Source organism: Carcharhinus amblyrhynchos, chromosome 21 (genome assembly GCF_965287045.1).
Source record: "Carcharhinus amblyrhynchos chromosome 21, sCarAmb.v2.hapA, whole genome shotgun sequence".
NCBI lineage: Eukaryota > Metazoa > Chordata > Chondrichthyes > Carcharhiniformes > Carcharhinidae > Carcharhinus > Carcharhinus amblyrhynchos.
The window spans coordinates 929,009-948,957 of NC_137344.1; positions in this window are offsets into that span (position 1 = coordinate 929,009).

Sequence of the window (19,949 nt, forward strand, 5' to 3'; positions counted from 1 at the left end):
TTTCAGCGTCCTCTGCACACTTTGCTCTGCCACTCATCTTAGTATCATCTGCGAATTTTAACACATTACACTTGATCCCCAACTCCAAATCATCTATGTAAATCATAAACAATTGCAGTCCCAACACTGATCCTTGAAGCACATCACTAGTCACTGATCGCCAACCAAAAAAACACCCATTTACCCCCAATCTTTGCTTTCTGTTAATTAACCAATCCTCTATCCATGCTGATACATTACCCATAACACTGTACACTTTTATCTTACGCACTTTTATCTTTGGTGCAGCATCTTGTCAAATGCCTTCTGGAAATCCAGATACACATCCACAGGTTCCCCATTGTCCACTGTGCATGTAATGTTCTCAAAGTATTCCACCAAATTAGTCAAACATGACCTACCCTTCATGAACCCATACTGCATCTTACCAATGGGACAATTTATACCCAGATATCTCACTATTTCTTCCCTGATGACAGATTCAAGCATTTTCCCTACTACAGAAGTTAATCTAACCGGCCTACAGTTACCTGCCTTTTGTCTACCTCCTTTTTTAAACAGTGGCGTCACGTTTGTTGTTTTCCAATCTGCGGGAGCCACCCCCGGGTCCAGCAAATTTTGGTAAATTACCACTAGTGCACTAGTGTATTTCCCCCCCATCACTTTTAGTACCCTGGGATGCATTCCATCAGGACCAGGAGACTTGTCTACCTTTAGCCCCATTAACTTGCCCAATACTACCTCTTTTGTGATAATGATAGTTTCTAGATCCTCACGTGCCATAGCCTCCCTGTCATCAATTTTTGGCATGTTATTTGTGTGAAGATAGTGTAGTGTGAGGTAGAGAGATTCTTCCTGCTTAGAAAGGATAGCAGGACTAGAGGACACAGCCTCAAGATATGGGGGGAGGGCCGTTTAGATCAGAGTTGAGGAGGAACTTCTTCACTCAAAGGGTGGTGAATCTCTGGAAATCTCTGCCCATTGAAGTGGTGGAGGCTACCTCACTAAATATATTTAAGCCACGGGTAGATAAGTTTCTGACAGACAAGGGAATTAAGGGTTATGAGGAGAGAGCGGGAAAGTGGAACTGATCCACTTCAGATCAGCCATGATCTTATTGAATGGCGGAGCAGGCTCGAAGGGCTAGATGGCCTACTCCTGCTCCTATTTCTTATATTCTTAAGGCCAACACAAAATACCTGTTCAATGCCTCAGTCATTTTCTCATTTCCAGTTATTACATTCGCCTCTTCATCCTTTAAAGGGCCAATATTTACTTTAGCCACTCTTTTTCGTTTTATGTATTTGTCGAAAGTTTTGCTATCTGTTTTTATATTCTGAGCTAGTTTACTCTCATAATCCATCTTACCTTTCTTTATAGCTTTTTTTGTGGCTTTCTGTTCACCATTAAAGATTTCCCAATCCTCTATTTGGAATCCTCTATTTGGGATATTGTGTGCAGTTCTGGTCACCTCACTATAGGAAGGATGTGGAAGCATTGGAGAGAGTGAAAAGAGATTTACCAGGATGCTGCCTGGTTTGGAGGGTAGATCTTATGAGGAAAGGTTGAGGGAGCTGGGGCTTTTCTCTTTCAAGTGGAGGAGGATGAGAAGTGACTTAATAGAGGTTTATAAGATGATGAGGGGGTTAGATAGAGTGGATGCTCAGAGACTATTTCCTCAGGTGGATGTAGCTGTTACTAGCGGGCATAACTATAAGGTTCATGGTGGGAGATACAGATGAATGTCCGAGGTAGGTTCTTTACTCAAATAGAGGTTGGGGTATGGAATGCACTGCCTGCTGTGATAGTGGAGTCGGACACTTTAGGAACTTTCAAGCGGTTATTGGATAGGCACATGGAGCACACCAGAATGAAATGGAGTGGGATAGCTTGATCTTGGTTTCGGACAAAGCTCAGCACAACATCGAGGGCCGAAGGGCCTGTACTGTGCTGTAATGTTCTATGTTCTATGCTTTATATTCTCTAGGTTCCCGCTAATCTTTGCCAGTTTATATGCATTTTCTTTCAATTTGATACCCTTTTTTATCTGTTTGGGTTTGAGTTTGATTGGATTTTGGGTTTGATTGGGTTTGATTCTTCTCAGTAATACAGATGTGCCTCTGTATCTGAGATCTCTCGATATCAGAATGTTGCTGATCCTCATTGTATTCTGAATGGTAACCAAGACTATACACACTGTGCAAAGCTCCTGGCCTGACTTTTTTTTATTCATTCGTGGACATGGGCGTCACTGGCCAGCCAGGATTTATTACCCATCCTTAGTTGCCCGAGGGCAGCGGAGAGGCAACCACATTGCTGTGGATCTGGAGCCACATGTAGGCCAGACCGGGTAAGGATGGCAGATTTCCTTCCTAAAGAACATTAGTGAACAAGTAGGGTTTTTCCGATGATCGACAATGGTTTCATGGTCATCAGTAGATTCTTAATTCCAGATTTTTATTGAATTCAAATTCCACCATCTGCCATGGCGGGATTCAATCTCGGGTCCCCAGAACATTAGTTAAGCTTCTGGATCACCTAACAGTAATATCACTGGGCGTTGTACCCCCTGACTCATCACTCTGGGGCACTGGGAATTAGTCAGTCACAGAGGAGGAACCAGAATTATCAAAATTCCCCTGAGGGGCAGAACCAGTCACCATGGGGGCACAGTACCGTAGAAGAATCATTTAGATCTGAAACGTTAACTCTGTTTCTCTCTCCACAGATGCTGCCAGACCTGCTGAGTTGATCAAGAATTTTCTGTTTTTATACCATGCAACTCCTTTCCAGCCCGGTGCAGACACCCACTACATCTCACAACTCCAACTGGAGTTTGCTTCTAACTAAATCATGGCACAAAACTAGCATAGAGAAATCCCACAGACTGACACTTCCCAGGTTGGGAGTTACCCAGGGCACCCAGTCTGTGACTGGGCTGCATAGCAAGTGTCAGGTCCCTCAGTGTACTCTCCCGTAAGAGGTGTACCCACAAGCAGTGTGCTTCACAGCTCAGTGTTGCAGTGTTATGTCTGACTCACGAATGAAATGTGGAATTGTGGAAATTATCTTCCAAAGTCTACCTGCTGCTTGGTGACAATTTACTGAAGTTCATTCACAGTGGCACAGTGGTTAGCATTGCTGCCTCACAGCACCAGGGACCCCGGTTCAATTCCCGGCTTGGGTCACTGTCTGTGTGGAGTCTTCACGTTCTCCCCGTGTTTGCATGGGTTTCCTCCGGGTGCTCCAGTTTCCTCTCACAGTCCGAAAGACGTGCTGGTTAGGTGCACTGGCCATGTTAAATTCTCCCTCAGTGTACCCGAACAGGTGCTGGAGTGTGACGACTAGGGGATTTTCACAGTAACTTCATTGCAGTGTTAATGTAAGCCGACTTGTGACTAATAAATAAACTTTAAACATTGGGATCTTAATTAAACTTAATCAGCAACAAAGTAGAACATGTGTTACAAGCCTCTGTACAACACTCTGAGAATATCTTACCTAGATATACAAATATCGATTGGAAAAGCTATAGTTCAAGCACGTTAGAGGGGTCAGTTTTTGTCCAATGTGTGCAGGAAGGTTTCATGACACAGTATGTAGATAGGCCAACAAGAAGTGAGGCTACATTGGATTTGGCACTGGGTAATGAACCAGACCAGGTGTTAGACTTGGAGGTAGGTGAGCACTTTGGTGATAGTGACCACAATTCGGTTACGTTTACCTTAGTGATGGAAAGGGATAGGCATATACCGAAGGGCAGAAGTTATAGCTGGGGGAAAGGTAATTATGAGGCTATTAGGCGAGATTTAGGATACATAGGGTGGAATAGGAAATTGCAGGGGCTGGGAACATCTGAAATGTGGAGCTTATTCAAGGAGCAGCTACTGCGAGTCCTTGATAAATACGTACCTGTCAGGCAGGGAGGAAGTGGTCCAGCGAGGGAACCGTGGTGTACTAAGGAAGTTGAATCTCTGGTGAAGAGGAAGAAGGAGGCTTGTGTAAAGATGAGACGTGAAGGCTCAATTAGGGCACTGGAGAGTTATAAATTAGCCAGGAAGGAGCTAAAGAGAGAGTTAAGAAGAGCTGGAAGAGGACATGAGAAGACTTTGGCGGATAAGATCAAGGAGAACCCTAAAGCTTTCTACAGGTATGTCAAAAAATAAAAGATTGGTTAGGGCAAGATTAGGGCCAGTCAGAGACAGCAGTGGGAAGTTGTGCGTGGAGGCTGAAGAGATAGGAGAGGCACTGAATGAGTATTTTTCGTCAGTATTCACGCAGGAAAAAGTCAACGTAGTCAAGGAGAATACTGCGATACCAGGTAGTAGACTAGACGAGATTGAGGTACATAAGGAGGAGGTGTTGGCAATTCTTGAGAGTGTGAAAATAGATAAGTCCCCTGGGCCGGATGGGATTTACCCTAGGATTCTCTGGGAGGCTAGGGAGGAGATTGCAGAGCCTTTGGCTTTGATCTTCATGTCGTCATTGGCTACAGGTATAGCGCTGGAAGACTGGAGGATGGCAAATGTTGTCCCCTTGTTCAAGAAGGGGAGTAGAGACCATCCTGGGAATTATAGACCGGTGAGCCTTACTTCTGTTGTGGGCAAAGTTTTGAAAAGAATTATAAGGGATAGGATTTATAATCATCTAGAGAGAAATAAATTGATTAGGGATAGTCAACACGGTTTTGTGAAGGGTAGGTCGTGCCTCACAAACCTTATCAAGTTTTTTGAAAAGGTGACCAAAGAGGTGGATAAGGGTAAGGCAGTTGATGTGGTGTATATGGATTTTAGCAAAGCGTTTGATAAGGTTCCCCATGGCAGGCTACGGCAGAAAATGCAAATGCATGGGATTGAGGGTGATTTAGCAGTTTGGATCAGGAATTGGCTAACTGATAGAAGACAGAGGGTGGTGGTTGATGGGAAAGATTCAACCTGGAGTTCAGTTACAAGTGGTATACCTCAAGGATCTGTTTTGGGGCCACTGCTGTTTGTCATTTTTATAAATGACCTAGATGAGGGTGTAGAAGGATGGGTTAGTAAATTTGCTGACGACACCAAAGTTGGAGGAGTTGTAGACAGTGAGGATGGATGTTACAGTTTGCAGAGGGACATAGATAAGCTGCAGAGCTGGGCCGAGAGGTGGCAAATGGAGTTTAATACGGAAAAGTGTGAGGTCATTCACTTTGGTAAGTACAGAATATAGGGCTAATGTACCCCAAGTCCTTCCATGTGCATAGCTTCCTGAAAGTTGGCACCCAGGTTGATAAGGTTGTTAAGAAGGTGTACGGTGTGTTAGCTTTTATTGAAGGGATTGAATTTTGGAGCCGTGAGGTCATGTTACAACCGTACAAAACTCTGGTGCGGCCGCACTTGGAGTATTGTGTACAGTTCTGGTCGCTGCATCATAAGAAAGATGTGGAGGCATTGGAAAGGGTGCAGAGGAGGTTTACCAGGATGTTGCCTGGCATGGTGGGAAGGTCTTATGAGGAAAGGCTGAGGGACTTGAGGTTATTTTCATTAGAGAGAAGAAGGTTATGAGGTGACCTAATTGAGGCATAGAAGATGATCAGAGGGTTAGATAGGGTGGACAGTGAGAGCCTTTTTCCTCGGATGGTGACGGCTAACACAAGGGGACATAGCTTTAAATTAAGGGGTGGTAATTATAGGACGGATGTCAGAGGTAGGTTCTTTACTCAGAGGGTAGTAAGGGCGTGGAATGCCCTGCCTGCAGCAATTGTGGACTCACCAACTTTGAGGGTGTTCAAATGTTCATTGGATAGGCATATGGATAACATTGGAATAGTTTAGGTTAGAGGGTCATTAGATTGGTTCCACTGGTCGGTGCAACATCGAGGGCTGAAGGGCCTGTACTGCACTGTAATGTTCTATGTTCTAGATCAGCTCACAGGCTGGGAATACCGTGGTGAGTACCTCCTGACCTCCCAAAGCCTGTCCACCATCTACAAGGCACAAGTCAGGAGTGTGATGGAATTTTCCCCACTTGTCTGGATGGGTGCAGTTCCAACAACACTCAAGAAGCTCAACACCATCCAGGATAAAACAGCCCACTTCTGTCAGCCTTTTAGCTAAGATCAAGTGTAGTATCGATATGCTGTACTTGGTTGAAGTCATTAGGTTACATTTTAGCTTCATTTGAAGCAATTTTTAAAAGCGGCATCTTGGCCTTTTGGCTAAGATGCAAATGAGATTGAGCCTTGGAGGAGGAGCCATGCCTGCTCCAATCAGCTTGGATCATGTAGATCCAGCCCAAGACAGGAGGTGAGAGCCCTGCCTTGTCAGCTCGGATCAGGAATGTCCCAACTTGTTGAGACTCTGAATTGGATTTGATTTGATTGATTGGAATAAAAACAAAAAAAAACAGCCCACTTGATTGGCAATCTATCTACAAACATTCACTCTCTCCATCACTGATACACAGTGACAGCTGTGTGTACCATCAACAAGATGCATCGCAGAAACACAGCAAGGCTCCTTTAACAGCTTCCTTCCAAACAACAACTGGCACGAATGTAATGCCTTTAACATAATGAAATATCCCAAGGGATTTTACTCAAATTCCCTGGAATAAATTTTGACACTAAGCTACATGTGATTTGAAAGAGCTGTTCAAAGCCATGAGGGGTTCAGATCAAGAGAAACTGTTCCTCTCACAAAAGGATTGTAAACGAGAGGGCACTGAATTGAAGTAACTGGCAAAAGAAGCAAAAGCAACATGAAGAAAAGATTTTTTATTCATTCATGAGATGTGAGCAGCATTGGCTAGGCCAACATTTATTATCCATCCCATATCACTCAGCGAGTGGTTCTGGTCTGGAAAGCACTGATGTGGTGATGTCGGCGTTGGACTGGGGTAAACACAGTAAGAAGTCTCACAACACCAGGTTAAAGTTACACCAGTTTATTTGATAGTAATCCCACAATCTCTCGGAAACTTGTGCCCTTCTCTGATCAGAACTTTCTACACACCTGACGTAGAAACAGCGTTTCTGAAAGCTTGTGGGATTACTATCAAATAAACCTGTTGGACTTTAACCTGGTGTTGTGAGACTTCTTGTTGGAATGCACTGCCAGAGCGTGTGGCAAAGGTAGTTGCGATTGAAGCTTTCAAAAGGGAATTAAACTTATCTGAAAAGAAGGAATGTGCAGGGTTACGGAGAGAAGGTGGGAGAACAGCGCGAAGTAAACTGCTCATTCAGTGAGCTTGTGCAAACTGATGGGCTGTAATGTGAATGTGATTAGCTGCTAGCTTGGTCATAGGTTTTGAGAAGCATGTTAAAGGAGGGCAATGAGGTAGTGAGTCAATGAGGAATAGGGAGGGAATTGCAAAGCTTGGGGCCCAGGCAGCAGAAGGCAGGGCTAGCAGTGGTGAAGTGATTATAATTGAGGATGCACAAGAGCAGGTATACCATTTTAGTCGTGTGATTGAGGATAAATATTGCCCAGAGGAAAGGCCTTCCCTGGCCTTCTCCCAGATAGGGAGAGTGTTGAGCTGGCTGCGTGTGCGTCTTGTGCAAAATCCAACATTTCCTATGTTTTAAAAAAATCACTGTTGTAAATTGGGTTTGATTGGTATGGGCAGATTTTATTGCCCATTCCTAACTGCCCCTTGAGAAGGTCGTGATGAGCTGCCTTCTTGAACCATTGCAGTCCCTGTGTTGTAGGTACACCCACAGCATTGTTAGGGAGAGAATTTCAGGATTTTGACCCAGCAACAGTGAAGGAACGGCGATATATTTCCAAGTCAAAATGGTGGGAGGTTTGGAGGGGAACTTGCAGGTGGTGGTGTTCCCATGTATCTGCGCCCTTGTCCTTATAGATAGAAGTGTTCACAGGTTTTCTCTTCTTGCCCTCTGCACACCATTCTCACTATGCTGTTCACTGCTCACTTTCCTTTCTCTGCTCCTGTGTTCACGGATACTGTTAAATTCTCTCCCTTCAGAGATATGTCCTTTGCTTCATCAAATCTGCTGCCATCATGCATTTCTTGAGAAAACCAGCCCTGACTCCAGTATCCTTATAAACTAATATCCTAACTCCAAATCCCTTTCTTCTCCAAACCCATTGAATGTGTTGTTGCTCCATCTTTCCTGGAACTCCAAGTTTGGGTCCCTCTAATAAGTTCTCCGGCACTGGCACAGCTCTGATCAAAGTCATGGCTGACATTCAGTGTGACTGTCACAAAGGGAAACTTACCCTCCATCGGCCCACAGCCTCTCACACTACGCTTCTCCACCTCTCTATGTCGCCCTGGACACTGGAACACATCTCAACCTGTTCCAGAAGATTCCATTGCAAGCCAATTGTGGGCTGCCTCCTTCACCACTAATATACCCTGGGGGACACGGAAACTCCCGGGGACCACTTCACAAACTTCATTCACTAGCTGCCGACTCCATCCTTCACCTTGGCAACAGTTTGAGGCTGAACCACACTGTTGACAATCTTGCCTCAAATTTAATACTGACTATATATCTGTGCTGTATACGTGCCGTATATGTGCTGTATATCTGTGCCGCATATCTGTGCTGTATATCTGCACTGTATATCTGTGTCATATATCTGTGCCATATATTTGTGCTGTATATCTGAGCTGCATATTTGTGCCGTATATCTGAACTGTATATGTGTTGTATATCTGTGCCATATATTTGCGCCATATATCTGTGCCTTATATTTGTGCTGTATATCTGTGCTGTATATTTGTGCCATATGTCTGTGCCGTATATCTGCCGTATATCTGTGCCGTATATCTGTGCCGTATTTCTGTGCTGTACATCTGTGCCGTATAGCTGTGCCGTATATCTGCGATATATCTGTCCTGTATATCTGTGCCGTATATCTGTGCTGTATATCTGCCATATATCTGTGCTGTATATCTGTGCCATATATCTGCCACATATCTGTGCTGTATATCTGTGCCATATATCTGTGCCGTATATCTGCCATATATCTGTGCTGTATATCTGTGCCGTATATCTGACATATATTTGTGCCATATATCTGTGCCGTATATCTGTGCTGTATATCTGTGCTGTATGTCTGCACTGTATATCTGTGCTGTATATCTGCCATATATTTGTGCTGTATATCTGTGCTGTACATCTGCGCCGTATATCTGCCATATATCTGTGCCGTATATCTGTGCCATATATCTGTGCTGTATATCTGCACTGTATATCTGCCATATATCTGTGCCGTATATCTGTGCCGTATATCTGTGCTGTATATCTGCCATATATCTGTGCCGTATATCTGTGCTGTATATCTGTGCCGTATATCTGCCATATACCTGTGCTGTATATCTGTGCTGTATATCTGTGCCGTATATCCGTGCTGTACATCTGTGCCGTATAGCTGTGCCGTATATCTGCCATATATCTGTGCGGTATATCTGCCATATATCTGTGCTGTATATCTGTGCCGTATATCTGCCATGTATCTGTGCCATATATCTGTGCCGTATATCTGCCATATATCTGTGCCGTATATCTGTGCCATATATCTGTGCCGTATATCTGACATATATTTGTGCCATATATCTGTGCCGTATATCTGTGCTGTATATCTGCGCCGTATATCTGTGCCATATATCTGTGCTGTATGTCTGCACCGTATATCTGTGCTGTATATCTGCCAAATATTTGTGCTGTATATCTGTGCTGTATATCTGCGCCGTATATCTGCCATATATCTGTGCCATATATCTGTGCCATATATCTGTGCTGTATATCTGCACTGTATATCTGCCATATATCTGTGCCGTATATCTGTGCCATATATCTGTGCTGTATATCTGCCATATATTTGTGCTGTATATCTGTGCTGTATATCTGCGCCGTATATCTGCCATATATCTGTGCCGTATATCTGTGCCGTATATCTATGCCGTATGTACATATTTTCACCTCTGTAACATCGCTTGGTTCCAGCCACATCATAGCCCAGCTGATGCTGAAACCTTTACCTGTGTCTTTGTTGCTCCTGGAATATTCCAACACATCTCCCACATTCTACCATTGGAAAACTTAGGCCATTCAAAACCCTGTAAAAACTCACATGGGTTTCCCCGTCACCTGGTGATTGCTGATTCCAACTGAAGCAATGCGTCAAGTTTAAAATTCCCATCCTTGATTTCAGATCCCTCCACAACCTCGCTCCTCCCTGTCTCTGGAACCTCCTCCAGTTCCACAACCCCCCTGAGATATCTGAGCTCCTCTAATTCTGCTTTTTGTGGTCAGTGTTATTTGTGAGATCTTACTGTGTGCACATTTTCTGCCATGTTTCCTACATCACAACACTATGTTATTATTCAAAGTTTGTGCAAAGTTGTTACTCAAAACAGGTGCAGTGCAAGCTGTTGTCGTTGGAGTTAGGAGGACATTCAGCCATCTCACCTTGGGCCAAAGAGCCTGTTTCCACGCTGTAAACCTCTATGACTCTATGACACATACCTGCCTGCTGGATCCAAAAATGTCGTGGTGTGTTTTGGCTGTTCAGTATGTGCAGGAGTTTTCTGCCGTCGTGGTAAGATTGGCGAGGGGATACACAACCACTTCTCCAACTCCACCAGCCTCACCCTGCTCAACATCTCCAGCAGCCTGTAAACATGAGAGGACAACTCAGGTTACACACCCCCAGTTAACTCAATGCACAGGATTGGTCTACATGGGATTAGTCTGTGCGGGGTCAGTCTGCATGGGATTGGTCCATTTGGGATTGATCAGTGCGGCTGTGATGATACTGTGCCTTTAGAAATTGTATTTGTGAAATGTTTCTGGTGCAGGATTTATTTTTAGCAGTCTATTATCAGTGTTGTTTTGTCTATAACTGGCAGCCTACATGTTGATGTTCCAGCAGCATAATTACTCTTAATTGCTGGAGCATTGGTTTTAATCTGGGTTAATGCAGTTTTATTATTTTAGTGTTACCCCTGAGGATTTTCAGACTAGGGTTTGATTAGATTGATTGACAGAAAATATCATGTGACTGGGCAGGGCCAGGCTGACAGAGACAAATCCAGTCCAGCTGCAGCTTGGGAGCTGTCAAGAGCAGAAATAGCCCTATTTCTCTCTGCATTTGGAGACTGGAACCTATTAGAAATAGGTTTCTTTCTCTTTCTCTGAAGTTCTGCTGTTTGAAGTTAGATTTTTCTCTGTAAACTACTGTACAGGAGTCAGAAGACAGGGGTCATTCCTTATCTATCCAGAAGGGATAAGATCTAGCATCTATATGGGCATATCTGTTTTTGGTGCCGAAGAAGGATGTATGTCTGCGGGGATATTGCTCAAATTGGAACTATCAAGAAAGCTGTTAAGGATTATACTTTGTCATGTTTAAGTATTTTAATTGGTGAAAGTTATGCTAATTCTTTTTGTTATATTCTGTGTTCTTCAATAAAGTTTATTTTAATAAAAGCTTCCTTGTGGGTCATTTGAATCATACCTGGAATGAAACACCCTAATGCTCACCCTAATGCCAAAATCAAATAAATTTGGGGTCTAGGCTAATTTCATAAAATACCGTATACCTTGGAGTTTCTGATCTGATCCCTAGCAGTGGGATCAGTCTGTGTGGGATCAGTTTGTGCGGGAGCAGTCTGTGTGGGATTGGTCTATTTGGGACAAAAGAGCTGAATGCTAGAGATGAGGTGAGAGTGACTGCCTTTGATAACAAGGAGCCCTAGCAAAACTGGAGTCAGTGGGAATCAGGATGAAATCTCTCCACTGATTGGAGTTATATCTGGCACAAAGGAAGATGGTTGTGGTAGTTGAAGGTCAATCATCTCAGCTCCAGGACATCTCTGCAGGAGTCCCTCAGGGTAGTGTCCTCAGCCCAACCATCTTCAGCTGCTTTATCAATGACCTTCCTTCCATCATAAGGTCAGAAGTGGGGATGTTCGCCAATGACTGCACAATGTTCAGCACCATTCACAACTCCTTAGATACTGAAGCAGTCCATGTCCAAACACAGCAAGATCTGGACAATATCCAGGCTTGGGCTGACAAATGGCAAATAACATTCGTTCCACACTAATGCCAGGCAATGACCATCACTAACAAGAGAGAATCTAATCATCGCCCCTTGACAATCAATGGCGCTAGCATCACTGAATCCCCCACTATCAACATCCTGGGGATTACTGTTGGTCAGAAAACGAACTGGGCCAGCTATAAAAATACAGTGGCTACAAAAGCAGGTCAGAGGCTCGGAATTCTGCAGCAAGCAACTCACCTCCTGTTTCCCCAAAGCCGGTCAATAATGCCTGGATGGGTGCAGCTCTAACAACACTCAAGAAGCTCGACACTATCCAGGACAAAGCAGCCTGCCTAATTGGCACCCCATTCACCACAGTAAACATTCATTCTTTCCACAGTAACAGCCATGTATACCATCTACAAAATCCAGGTGCTGAGCATTCTACAGTCATCAGCAAACATTCCCACTTCTGACCGTATGATGGAAGGAAGATCGTTGATGAAGCAGCTGAAGGTTGTTGGGCCGAGGACACTACCCTGAGGGACTCCTGCAGCGATGTCCTGAAGCTGAGATGGCTGACGTCCCAAACATCACAATCGTCTTCCCTTGTGCCAGGTATGACTCCACCCAGCTGAGAGTTTTCCTGCTGGCTCCCACTGACTCCACTTTTGTTCGGGCTTCTTGATGCTACACTCGGCTGAATGCAGCCTTGATATCCAGGGCAGTCACTCTCTGCTCCCGAATCGGTGGTTAACAGCTCTGAATGGGAACAAACCATTCTTTTCAGGGCTTGTTGAGATGTCATTTAACCAATGAGATAAATCATAGAATCCCTACAAGTCAGAAGGACCATTGAGTCTGCAGCGATCTCTGGCACAGCATCTTACCCAGACCCATCCCATGCCTTATTCCCGTAACCCCATGTATTTACCCTGCTAATCCCCCAAACCTACACATCTTGGGACAGCCACAGATTTCTCCCTTCAGATTAAAAGACAATTTCACTCCCCCACCAACAAACATTTTTATGATATCACCTGCAGGAAGTCAAAGTGGAGGTGGTGATTCTTTACTAAGTCAGGATGATTCGTGTAAATATAAGCGATTTAGCATGGCCAATCCACCTAACCTGCACGTCCTTGGACTGTGGGAGGAAACTTGAGCACCCGGAGGAAACCCACGCAGACACAGGGAGAACATGTAAACTCCTTACAGACAGTCACCCGAGGCCAAAATCAAACCTGGGTCCCTGAAGATGTGAGGCAGCAGCGCTAACCACTGCGCCACCGTGCCTGTGAAGAAATAACACCTACATTGTAGTTACACACAGGGATGTAACTTTCGTAGATCAACCTTTGAACGTTTGCTTCAACAAACCATTTGTGATCAGGTTCACACTGAGTGGAATAGGTGGGTGAATGATAGAGAAATAAATCCTTCTCCAAGTGGAAATATGTCAGCTGCCCCGCTTGATGCGAGGATGCGGTTAATGCACAAACTGTCGTCAAATCATTGAAAAAATGTGGACTATCTAGTCTGATGGAGAGGAAGATGATTTGTTGTTGAGGGAGAAATGGAAAGCACCATATCAGATTCGGAGTAGGATCCTTACGATGGTGCTATAGGCAAAGTGACTCGGAATGAATTTGATAAACTGCCAGATGGTGAAGGTGAAGAATTTAATGGTTTTTAAAATAGTTGGGTTGTAGTTTATGGTATCCGTGTAGACTGAATACATTCAATAAAACCTGTCTTACTGAGTTAATTTGAAATGCCGGGTGCTCTGTTTCCTTTCACAATTCAAAATGGCAACCACTGACACTGGTGCCTCACATTTTATACTCCGTGTATAATTCAGCTGCTATTTTTGGAAGGATTCTTTGAGTCTTCAAAGGTTGATTTATATTCAGCGATTTAGGGTATATCAGTGTGATATTGTGGACATTAGTCTCACCATGTCAGTAACACAGCCCTGTGAAGAGCCCAAGGCCTCATGGCATTTCCCATCACCCCTTACCTTTCATCTCCCATCTGACGACCATCCATGCCATGGACCTTTCCTTCCTGTGGCCACCCACAGCCACACATTTCTTCCTTCAGATTAAAAGGCAGCTTCATTCCTCCACCGACAAACATTTTCATGATATCACCTGCAGGAAGTCAGAGCGAAGGTGGAGAATATGGAGGCACAATCTTTGTTACATCCAGACAATTGATGTAAACTTATTCAAAGAATTTTACACCATAGATGGAGGCCATTCAATACAAAATCCCTGAACCTCTTTCCCAAAAAAAATTCCTCTTAATCCTATTAATCTGTCAATCTAAAAACAACAAAGAACAAAGAACAGTACAGCACAGGAACAGGCCCTTCGGCCCTCCAAACCTGTGCCATCACATGACACATTTCTAAACTAAAGACCTTTTCCTTCTACATGGTTCCTTTATTCACTGCCTGTTCATGTATCTTGTCAAGATGCCTCTTAAACGTTGCTACTTAATCTGCTTCTACCACCCAGCAGCGAGTTCTACCACTCCCTGTGTAAAAATCTTGCCTCTCACATCTTCTTTCAATTTTCCCCGTTTACCTTAAACTTATGTCCTCGAATAATTGACATTTCTACCCTGGGAAAAAGACTCCAACTGTCCATTCTGTCCATGCCTCTCATAATTTTGCAAACTTCTATCAGGTCGCCCCTCAGCCTCCGATGTTCAATAAAAACAAACCAAGTTTCTCCAACCTCTCCTCATAGCTAATACCCTCCAAACCAGGCAACATCCTGGTAAGCTTTTCTGTACTCTCTCCAAAGCCTTCACATCTTTCTGGTAGGGTGGCAACCAGAACTGTCTGCAATTCTAGAATCAGCAGTATATTTCTTTTTGCTCCAGGTAACACTGTCACTGCTACAGTACAGATTAATGTGCATTTTCCTCTTTTTGTGCAGTTAGACTATTGATCATACCAAAAGAATTTTGGAATATCAAGTTGTGTAGAATTGGAAGGTTTGTATCATAGAGTCATAGTTGTAGAACATGGAAACAGGCCCTTCGGCCCAATTTATCCATGCTGTCCTTTTTTTTAATACCCCTAAGCTCATAGAAATCACAGAAACCCTACAGTGCAGAAAGAGGCCATTTGGCCCATCGAGTCTGCACCGACCACAATCCCACCTAGGCCATACCCCCATATCTCTACGTATTTTACCCGCTAATCCCTCTGACCTACGAATCCTGGGATACTAAGGGGCTTTTTTTTAGCATGGCCAATCAACCTAACCCGCATATCATTGGACTGTGGGAGAAAACCGGAGCACCTGGAGGAAACCAACGCAGACACGAGGAGAATGTGCAAACTCCATACAGACAGTGACGTGAGCTGGGAATCAAACCCAGGTCCCTGGAGCTGTGAAGCAGCAGTGCTAACCACTGTGCTACCGTGCTGCCCTAGTCCCAAATTGCCTGCATTTGGCCAATATCCCTCTATACCCATCGTACCCATGTAACTACCTAAATGCTTTTTAAAAGACAAAATAATACCAACCTCTACTACCACCTCTGGCAGCTTGTTCCATACACTCATCACCCTCTGTGGGAAAAAATTGCCCCTCTAGACACTTTTGTATCTCTCCCCTCTCACCTTAAACCTATGCCTTCTAGTTTTAGACTCCCCTACCTCTGGGAAAAGATATTGACTATCTAGTTGATCTATGCCCCTCATTATTTAATAGACCTCTATAAGATCATCCCTCAGCCTCCTATGTTCCAGAGAAAAAAGTCCCATTCTATCCAGTCTCTCCTTATAATTCAAACCATCAAGCCTGGGTGGCATCCTGATAAATCTTTTCTGCACACTTTCTAGTTTAATAATATCCTTTCTATAATAGGGTGACCAGAACTGTACACAGTATTCCAAGTGTGGCCTTACCAATGTCTTGTACAACTTCAACAAGACATTCCAACTCCTGTATTCAATGATCTGATCGATGAAACCAAGCATACTAAATGCCTTCTTCGCCACTCTGTCCACCTGTGACTCCACTTTCAAGGAGCTATGAACATGTATCCCTAGATCTCTTTGTTCTGTAACTCTCCCCAACGCCCTACCATTAACTGAGTAAGTCCTGCCCTGGTTCAATCTACCAAATGCATCACCTTGCATCTATCTAAATTAAACTCCATCTGCCATTCGTCAGCCCACTGGCCCAGGGAGTTTGTAATGCACTGACTGTGAGTCTGCAGACAGTGTGTAACATACTGACTGTGAGTTTGCAGCGGATGTGTAACATACTGTGAGTGTGCAGAGAGTGTGTAATCTACTGACTGTGAGTGTGCAGGGAATGTGTAATGCACTGACTGTGAGTGTGCAGAGTGTGTAATCTATTGACTGTGAGTGTGCAGGGAGTGTGTAACGTATTGACTGTGAGTGTGCAGGGAGTGTGTAACATATTGACTGTGAGTGTGCAGGGACTGTGTAACATACTGACTGTGAACATGCAGGGAGTGTGTAATGCGCTGACTGTGAGTGTGCAGGGAGTGTGTAATGCGCTGACTGTGAGTGTGCAGGGAGTGTGTAATGCGCTGACTGTGAGTGTGCAGGGAGTGTGTAATGCGCTGACTGTGAGTGTGCAGGGAGTGTGTAATGCGCTGACTGTGAGTGTGCAGGGAGTGTGTAATGCGCTGACTGTGAGTGTGCAGGGAGTGTGTAATGTACTGACTGTGAGTGTGCAGGCAGTGTGTAATGTACTGACTGTGAGTGTGCAGAGTGTATAACATACTGACTGAATGTGCAGAGGGTGTGTACTGTACTTCTCCCACTCCCAGGGCAGAAATCCATCCTATCCCAATAAACATGTAGAACTTCACAAGACGGAAAACTCATTTACCACTGGGCCGACCGCCTCTCACTGCCGATGGGCTGGTGACGAGGTTCCTGGTGACGTAACCAGGATGATACTCAGCTATCCGGAAGAATTGTTCTTGCAGTTTGAAGGATTTTGTTCCATGGAAGAGAGGTCAATGTGAGATTAATCAGGGCCGTCAATGTCTCTCATCCTGAACACAGTCTGCATCGTAGGTTTCTCCTCAGGAGTCAGTGGGATCTGGATCTGATTATCCCAGCTCCGTATAATCATTGCTCAGACTCACTTCACTTCCTGTGGCTTTGATGTCACTTCAACTAGATGAAGAAAACCCCTAATGGAGTTCACGTGTCCTCAGAAACAGGAAGGAAATAGTCACAACCAGAGTACCCTCTGCTGCTCCTGAGAGGGACACACAGCAACCCTGGACTATCCCAGCTCCCTGTGGCGAACATCAGTGTTACAGTGAGGAGTGTGGGGTATATCAGAGTGTTACAGTGAGGGGTGTGGGGTATATCAGAGTGTTACAGTGAGGAGTGTGGGGTATATCAGAGTGTTACAGTGAGGAGTGTGGGGTATATCAGAGTGTTACAGTGAGGAGTGTGGGGTATATCAGAGTGTTACAGTGAGGGGTGTGGAGTATATCAGAGTGTTACAGTGAGGAGTGTGGGGTATATCAGAGTGTTACAGTGAGGGATGTGGGATATATCAGTGTGTTACAGTGAGGGGTGTGGGGTATACCAGAGTGTTACAGTGAGGGGTGTGGCGTATATCTTGTATTGATGTATTGAAACATGTGAATTTTATTCACTAACACAACAGGAAAATATTTTGGTAATTACCAGCGCTCCTTGTGTGAACTATGGTTGCAGTGACTGATGCTGATTAACTGTTTGCTGTCAGCTTCCCATTGCTCTGAAGGAAATAGATAAAGAACTGAAGGAGAAAGATGATATTTGGAAAAGAGCAGAGTTGAGTATCTACCCTCTGACGAGTATGCGTGTGGAATAGATTAGCAGCCTCTCTCAGCGCTGTACTGGTCTGTGATTCCTTCTTGTCTTCACTGGAAGTTGGTGATGGGGTGGCATTGTCACTGGACTAGTCATCCAGAGGCGCACGTTAATGATCTTTGCCATTGGTTCAAATTCCACCATAGCAGCTGGTAGAATTTAAAACTCATTCATAAATCTAGAATATAGAACTCGTCTCAGTAATGTACTTATGACAACTATCATTGATTGTTGTAAAAACTCATCTGGCTCACTCATGTCCTTTAGGAAAGGAAATCTACTGTCCTTACCTGGTGTGGCCTATAAGTAACTCCAGACCCACAGCAATGCAGTTGACTCTGAAATGACTGAGTAATTATCCAAGGAAAGGCAACAAATGCTGGTCTTGCCAGTGATCATGATGTGGATATGCTGGCGTTGGACTGGGGTAAACACAGTAAAAAGTCTGACAACACCAGGTTTTAGTCCAACTGATTTATTTGATAGTAAACGCACAAGCTTTCGAGGTTTCCCTCTTCGTCAGGTGAATGGAGAGTTCTGGCCTCGGACGGAGCATATAAAGCACAGGCAGTTTAGAGATTACTGATTAGAATGCGAATCTTTACACCTAACCTGCTGTTCAAGTCTTAAAGTGGCCGACAATGTGTGTGGAAGGAGCACTGATCACAGGTTAAAGAGATGTGTGTTGTCTCCAGACAGTACAGTAAGTGAGGTTTTGCAAACCCAGGCAAGTCACAGGAGTTACAGATAGTGTGACATGGACCCAAGATCCTTGTTGAGACCGTCCTCATGTGTGTGGAACTTGGCTATCAGTCTCTGCTCAGCGACTCTGCGCTGTCATGTGTCGTGAAGAATGTGTTGGAGAATGCTTACCCGAAGGTCAGAGGCTGAATGCCCGTGACCTCTGAAGTGTTCGCCAACAGGAAGGGAACAGTCTTGCCTGGTGATTGTCGAGCGATGTTCATTCATCCGTTGTCGTAGCATCTGCATGGTCTCCCCAATGTACCATGCTTCGGGACATCCTTTCTTGCAACGTATCAGATAGACAATGTTGGCCGAGTTGCAAGAGTATTTACCGTGTACCTGGTGGATGGTATTCTCACGTGTGATGATGGTATCCATGTCGATGATCCGGCATGTCTTGCAGAGGTTGCTGTGGCAAGGTTGTGTGGAATTGTGGTCACTGTTCTCCTGAAGGCTGGGTAGTTTGCTGCGAACAATGGTCTGTTTGAGGTTGTGTGGTTGTCTGAAGGCAAGAAGTGGGGGTGTGGGGATGGCCCTGGCGAGATGTTCGTCTTCATCAATGATATGTTGAAGACTCCGGAGAAGATGTCGTAGCTTCTCCGCTCCAGGGAAGTACTGGACGACGAAGGGTACTCTGTCCACCGTGTCCTGTGTTTGTCTTCTGAGGAGATCGGTGCGGTTTTTCGCTGTGGCACATCGGAACTGTCGATCTATGAGTCGAGCGCCATATCCTGTTCTTAAGAGGGCATCTTTCAGCGTCTGGAGGTGTCTGTCACGATCCTCCTCATCTGAGCAAATCCTGTGTATATGGAGGGCTTGTCCATAGGGGATGGCTTCTTTAACATGTTTAGGGTGGAAGCTGGAGAAGTGGAGCATTGTGAGATTGTCTGTGGGCTTGCGGTACAGTGAGGTGCTGAGGTGACCGTCCTTAATGGAGATGCATGTGTCCAAGAATGCAACTGATTCTGGGGAATAGTCCATGGTGAGTCTGATGGTGGGGTGGAATTTGTTGATATCATCATATAGTTGTTTCAGTGATTGTTCACCATGAGGCCAAAGGAAGAAAATGTCACCGATGTATCTAGTGTATAGCATCGGTTGAAGATTCTGTGCAGTGAAGAAGTCTTGTTCGAACCTGTGCATGAAGATGTTGGCATATTGAGGTGCAAATTTGGTCCCCATGGCTGTTCCGTGTGTCTGGATGAAAAACTGGTTGTTGAAGGTGAAGACATTGTGGTCCAGGATAAAGCGGATGAGTTGTAAAATTGCATCTGGAAACTGGCAGTTGTCAGCATTGAGTACTGAGGCAGTCGCAGCAATGCCATCGTTGTGGGGGA